Consider the following 7585-nt stretch of genomic DNA (forward strand, 5'->3'; position numbering starts at 1 on the left):
TAGAGAAGTATTTATGCCTAAGTAAGACATAGATAACATTATGAAAAATGAAATGGGATAATTTTATTATATTAAATTTAAAAGGCATTGCACAAAAATAAAACCCAATGCAAATAATATTAGAATGGAAACAATAAATTGGGAGAAATGTTTTATACAAGCATCTCTGGCAAAAGCCTGATTCCTCAAATATATAGAGAACTCAGTCAAATATATTATAATATATAGTATTCCCTGATTGATAAATGGTCAAAGGATATGAACAGTTCTCAGATGAAGAAATCAAAACTATCTATTATTATATGAAAAAGGCTCTGAATCATTATTAATTAGAGAAATGAAAATTAAAACCATTCTGAGATACTACCTCACACCTTTCAGATTGGCTAATATGACCAAAAAGGAAAATGATAAATGTTGGCGGGGATATGAGAAATGTGGAGCACTAGTGCACTGTTGGTAGAACTGCGAATTGATGCAACCATTCTGGAGAACAATATGGAACCATACCCTAAGGGCTATAAAGCTACTCATGCCCTTTCATCCATTATACCACTGCTGTCTCCCAAAGTCTGTATCTCAAGGATTTCAGAAAAAACTAGAAACTATAGTATCCATCAATCAGGGAATGGCTGAATGTGTTGTAGTATATGGTTATAATAGAATACTCTTGCAACATTAGGAATGAAGAACAGGATGATTTTAGAAAAACCTGGACTGAATGATATGAACTAAGGTAAAGTGAAGTGAGCAGAACTAGGAGAACAGTACAAGAAATACTATGTAATAATCAACTGTGAGAGACTAAATTATTTTCAATAAAGAAAGGTTCATGCTATCCACAGCCAAGGAAGAAACTACTGGAGTCTGATTGTAGATCAAAGCATGGCATTTTTCACTTTCTTTCCTTTGTGACTTTTTAATTGTATTTGTGATATGTATCTTTTACACAGAAAGGAGGAATATGAAAATATGTATTTCATGACAGTTCTGATATAACCTCTATCAGACTATCATATAAATATTTTATTAATTATTATAATATTAAATATATAACTATTATATATAACATCACATTCTAATATAACTATATCACACTACATAATCTTTTTTTAGCCTCAGGGAGGAAAGAAGGAAGCAAAGGTGAGGATCTAAATAGCAAAATGTCAGATAATGATTCTCAAAAATAATTTCTACCTGTAATTTTTAAAAATTAAATTAGGTAGGGGGCAGCTGGGTAGCTCAGTGGAGTGAGAGCCAGGCCTAGAGACAGGAGGTCCTAGGTTCAAGGCCGGCCTCAGCCACTTCCCAGCTGTGTGACCCTGGGCAAGTCACTTGACCCCCATTGCCCACCCTTACCAATCTTCGACCTATGAGACAATACACTAAAGTACAAGGGTTTAAAAAAAAATTAAATTAGGTAATTAAAAATAAGGTAATGGCCATTAAAAGACTACTTTGGAATGAATAATAAATAGAAAATATTAGTGGAATAGATAAAACTAACAAGGACAAACTCAATTGGAAATAAGACAACAATGCATGATAAATGAAAGAAAATAAATTATGGGAGAAAGGACTCCCTTTTCTTGATAACTGCTAGAGAAACCAAGAAATAGATTGATAGAAAATAGGTTTAGATCAATGTTTTAATTCATATTTCAAAAAGCTCTAATGTATTATTTTACCTGACTATGATAGGTCATATCATTGTTTTTTTTTTAGAGGAAAACAAATAGATAAAGCAATCACACCTGTAAATAGAGAGAAAATTCTTAGCCTCCAAGCTGGGAACTGTAAGGCAGATTGTTACATACATACAATTATCAGACTTGGTCTCTGTTTAATATTTTTATCTCAGTGGTTTTTTATTTTTTTTTCCTGGGTTGGTTTGATCTGAAGAAAGGTGGGGGAATCTTTTTTTTTTCCTCAGAGATGACTGTGATGTAAAAGAAATAGCAGTCATCAGAGCAATGGTGAAATATACTTTAACAAATTTATAGAAGTTATGATGCTACTGTGGAAAGAGGTCAGAGAAAGAAAGATGTGATGTGTTATTGAAGGAATAGGTTGAACATCAATAGCCTTTCAAAATTGTCTAGCCAGAGGAGCAGCTGTTATTTTACATAGACTATGGCTCCTGAGGTGAGGTTAAGACAGTTTCTTTTACACAGTGTCTCTTAATTTCTATTTCAGAAAGTAGAACCCCGGGTAGATTTACCTCAGCCAAGGGATGTCTTAAAGCCTAAAATGAGCTTCTGACTAGGTTCAGTGGTGGTTAAAATGAAAGAATCAGAGAGATACTAGAGGATAGTGTGGTTTTAATAGGTGGCCCAAAATAAAGGAAAGCAGTTAACAGAAAAATTCTAAATAGAGCTCAAAAGGTAGACCTAAACTTAACCCAGGCCTACTGCACTTTCTGGTGAAGTTGGTCTGGGAAGAAACCTGTAGAGAGCTACTGCCTACAACCATAAGCTTCAGCTCAGAGAAGCATAATTACTGGATCAGAAAGCTGGTAGAAAATATTTGCAGCCCTTAATGCAGAGGAAAGGCGTACGAATCAGAGCACCTCTAGTCAGTGAAAGATTGTGCTCGGCGTCTATGTGATGCTAAAACCTTAGTTCTATACACCATCGCTATGTCACAGGATGCTAAAAGGAGGATAACAAAGCAGATGGAAAGATCTCCATCTTTTTCTCAGTAAAGCCTTGTTAACCATAGCATCCACTCCACCACTGTAAATGAAAGAGGTAGTTAAAAAAAAACATCATAAAAGCGATCTGAGCTTACCTACTGGATTTCACATAGGATATTAGAGGATCTAGAAAAAAATTCACAGATAGCAGAGAACAGAACCTGGGAGGAAGCAGTTCTGTCAGAGAACAGTACAATATCAGCAGAAGATATCTGTAGTTTTTCCATTGAAGAAGAGACACAAGTTGCCCCTTCAAGTTTGTACTGGAGTCACCTGCTTTCCCTACATGCACATTTTTATATACTCCTGACATGTGAATATTCTACATAGAATTACTATAAATGTTACTCTTCCCACTGCATATGCATTTCTAGAAGACCGAGTACCACACCAGGTTTTATGTTTACAATGTTGACACCATTATTTAATTATAATATTTTTATGAACTAAGCACGTCATATACCCGATAAAACTTGTAAAACAATTGAGTGGGGGGCTTATAAAATGGAATTTGAATTATGACCCAGATAATAATTTAGAACTAGTGGTAACTAACTAGCTGGTCTATAGTTGTGGAGGAAGGAAGTAGGAGAAATAAAACAGAGGAAGGAAGATAGGCTTAAGAAATGTATTTAACTTCATAACAACCTGATGATGTGGGCAAGGTAGGCATTTTTATCTCCACTTTACATGTTATTAAATTAAGATTAGGAGAAACTGAACAGAGCTCAGGATTAGAATCTAGGACTTCTGACCTCTAAGGTCAATATGTCTCCAACCACATAATAATAAATCATTTTAATAGGGGGAGGGGAAGTGGTGAGAAAAAGCAGTGAAGATGAAAGTTAATTGAAGGAAAGGAAAAATATTTTTTAAAAACAAGCCATTTGCAGAAATAATGAACTATTTCTAGGCCTCCAGTACATTATTCTGTGAGAAATATAGATACAGAAGAATCAGAAAGAGAGGAATTTAAAAAGTCAAAGATTTGGAAGATAGGCCAAGATCCAGGTCCTCCTGAGAACCCTTTGAGTTCTGTCTCTTCTGTGGCAGGATGCCAGGGCTGAGGTCTGGGCAAAGGCAGGAGGTCAGCTCTCCTTAGATTAATGTCAAGGCTAACACTGTGTGTGTTATAAAACAGAACCTAGTTCTGAACCCCTTTCACCTTATAGACTCAAAGTACAGTCTCCCTGTCTTTCATCTCATACCTATCAAATTGTGATCTCTATTTTTCTCTGAAAGAACTCAGTGGTCAGCTCTGATATGCCAAAAATCCTATGGAATCAAAGGAGAACAAAGATATTCATTGAGCATATTTTTGCTAATGATTTCCTCATAAGTACAGTGTAAAGTCTGTGGGAATCTCATTATTTTTCTTGGTTTGGGTATATTCCTATTATTGTTTTATAGCTCACTCAACTTCACGTTTGGGGACTTATAAGACTTTGCCCGAGAGTTAAAAATTCAGTGGCCAATTTTCTTAGCAGGTTTTCCTTTCTTTGTTCTTCCATTCTGTTACTCATTCCTTATCAGTAAAAGGTTGAAATTCATGATCTTTATAGAAATAAAAAATCTTTCACCATTTTGTACCCAAATGGTAGAAACATGAGAATATCCCGCTGGCATTAGATAGGAAGCTTCCATTTGTCTCTTGGAGTTTTCCATAGAACCTTTTACTTTAGCCTCACGTTTCAACTTTCAAATGCTCACCCATCACTAGTTGCTCAATTTCAGGGCTTGTCCTGATATTTTACATATGAACCAAGAAAGCTGAATAGTTCAGGGATTCCTAGCTCACAATGTTCTCTGAAGTAAAATATGCAGTTGGATTGTGGAGGTCATGCTGAATTCGTTAGATGTCAGGGCAAAGCTCACAGAAAGTCATTGTTTATGTCTGAAACAAATCTTTATTATGTGACTGAAAATGTTCTCAGTTACTCTAACTTACTTTTAATAAGAAGTTTAATATGTTTTTATTTCTTCCAGGCAGTAGATAAAAAAGCTGTCATGCAAATATTGATTTAAAATTACAGTGAGTTTGCCCTTTTTCCCAAATCATTTTTTTGTTCTCTAAAGAAAAATGCATGGCTTTCAAGGATAATCTCTTTAGGAGGAAGAAAGGGAAAGAGAAAGACAGAGACAGAGATAAAGACAAAGAAGAGAGACAGAGAGGTTAATTTATGCCCAAAGATGGGTCACTATTAAATGATTTAATCAACACAAAAGATGATGATTTTTTCCCTAATAGTTGATTTGTTGGAAATAAATATTAATAAAACATTATACATTTGAAAAAAGAATGCTTGAATAGACATTTTTTCCCTAAATAAAATCTCCTAAAACAGAAGTTGTATCATATGGAATTGGCATGGTGCTGTGAATATAGGACTGGACTTGGAGCAAAAAGACCTCTGACTTAACACTGGTTTGGTGACAATGAACAAAGACAGTTAACTTAATACCCCAGGAGCAGTTTTATAACTTTAATTTAGAATTGAGTTGCCAATTGTGTTAGTGGAGGGAGTTTCCATACTAGGGACTTCCCAATAATTATGAAATTATAAATCTGGCCTAAAATAAACATTATCTTGTCATTAACCTAGCAATGAGGTCAGTCAATCAATAAACATTTATTAAGTGTCTACTGTGTGCCTGGCATGGTGCTACTGTAAAACAAACAAACAAACAAAAAAAAGATAGTCCCTGCCTTCTAGGGGCTTATAATCTAATTATATAATAACATACAAAAAGAGACTAAAAGAGGCAGAGTGAGATGGGAAAAAGAGAAGGCATTTGGTAGGGTGAGAAGGGCATCATGGAAAAGGTCAAAGGACTAAGGCTCTTAGGAAATAAAGAGCTTATTGGCCTGAGGACTCTCCTTAAATGGACACTTTGTGAAGAGCTCTTCACAGCTACTTCCAAACAGAGAATTACAATTTAACATTTCTAAAATTATAGAATTTGAAATTTTAAGATTAATATTTATAATTTGAGATGGAAATTCTGAAATATTTTGTATAACCAATCTATTTGTTAAGGCTTTGAAATAGGTATCATAATCTTTTCTGGTTAAACTTTTAAAAGCAGAATCTCTCTATTTCATTCTTCTACAGTCTTTCTGGAAATTTATGCAGTCTAGTTCTTCTATAGTTACCATTTCCATCTAGCTCCATCACATCCTTTCCATGCTCAGACAAAGCTAAGCTTCTCCTTAGATCTGAGTGGTTTTTCAGGCAAGTAGGACATTAACTTGTAACTCAGCTGCCAGCTTTGGGAACTCACCCCCTAAATCTATCTGTTATAATCTAGTCCTATTCTGCCACAAACAAAGCCCCTAAAAACCTGTTTAGACTTTACTCATTACTTCCAGTCCATTGAAGCCAAAATAGCCTATAGTTTAAGAGCTGGCTACTGAAGAATGATTGGTGACTGAAAGCCATAAAGGTCATACATACAATCCCCAATTATTTCAAGGCTCATTATTAAGTTAGCAGATTATCCAAGGCCTCTTGGTCTACTACATTTCCTTCTTGCTTTGCTTTGTCTGTGTCCCTCCTCATTCATAGCTATTTTACCATCAGAGAAAGGAAAGTAAGTGTAATTAATGAAAGTCACCTGAACCGATTTTGAAGTTACTGCAGTTACTTAGTGAAATTCTCCTTTAAAACCTTAGAGGAATAAGACATTGTAAATATCAACAAAAATTTCCTTAGGGACATACTGTTGTCAAATATGAAATCAGGAGACAATTAAATAATACCATATTCATAGAATGTTACATCAAAATTGTTTGAAGGATAATTTGTTAGAGATCAGGAAGATCTGTGTACCTTCTCTGCCATCTTGGCTCTGCTTTGAAGGAATCTGTGTTTTTTAAATAAAATTGGACTAATTGATATTTTAAAAAACTTGAATGTGATTCTTCTTTGGTGGCAGTCTATGAAACTGATCAATCATTAAATTGTTATGAATTTTTTACAATAAGAAATTCAATTATTGTGATTACTAATGCATTTCTGTAAGTACTCTGATTCTTACATCTTATGGACCATGCCTTCAGGGATAGTAAATTTGGCTTATCCAGAACACATGTCCCTTTCAAGTTGTTTTGGTTTCTTGTTGGTCAAATTCTCTTCAACTTTTATACTCTGTGTTCCAATTTTGTCATTATCTCTTGTAGTGTCTTGCATATTTTCTATTTCTTCCTGTTCTACTCTTTATCTTATTTCTTGCCACATGAAGAACTTTGATATCTAACTTAACTTCATTCTTCCTATCTTCTTTTAGAAGTTTCATTTCTTCTTCCAACTAATTCTGTTGTTTCTTGTTCTTCATTCATGATCTTGGCAAAATCTTCAGGATTCTCTTCCATTATGGGTTTTAATATGTTTTCCTTCATAATATGATAACTGTTCACTGAGATCTGCCTTCTCTTCACATTTTTATTAATTTTTCTACCATTTATATTAGATTTTCATTGGTTTATCAGCTTGTGATTAAACTGTCTTTCTTCCTTGGACAGTTTATCTTTTAACTTTTCTCTTTCATTCCTTGTAGTTTATCTGTTTTCCCTTTTCAAGATCATTCTCCTTTCATGTTCCCAGACTCTTAAATTTGGAAATTCTAGGGGCCTGAGCAAGGACTCTCTTCAGAAGAAACTCTGTAAGGAGAAAACTGAACCCAGCTGAGTGTCTAATCCCTCTTCCCTCACCTGTGGAAGATCTTTCCCTTTTAGCTACTTTTGTCCATACACAGCCCTTCTCCAATTTTTCTCCCTTTGCATGGGTAAGTAGAATTACTACCTTCTGCTTCTGGTGGATTGGGGGCAGAACTTCTACATGAATCATTGCTACCCAAGACCTGGTAAGGCACTTTTACAACAAGCCAGTT

This window comes from Gracilinanus agilis, chromosome 3 (genome assembly GCF_016433145.1).
Source record: "Gracilinanus agilis isolate LMUSP501 chromosome 3, AgileGrace, whole genome shotgun sequence".
Lineage (NCBI taxonomy): Eukaryota > Metazoa > Chordata > Mammalia > Didelphimorphia > Didelphidae > Gracilinanus > Gracilinanus agilis.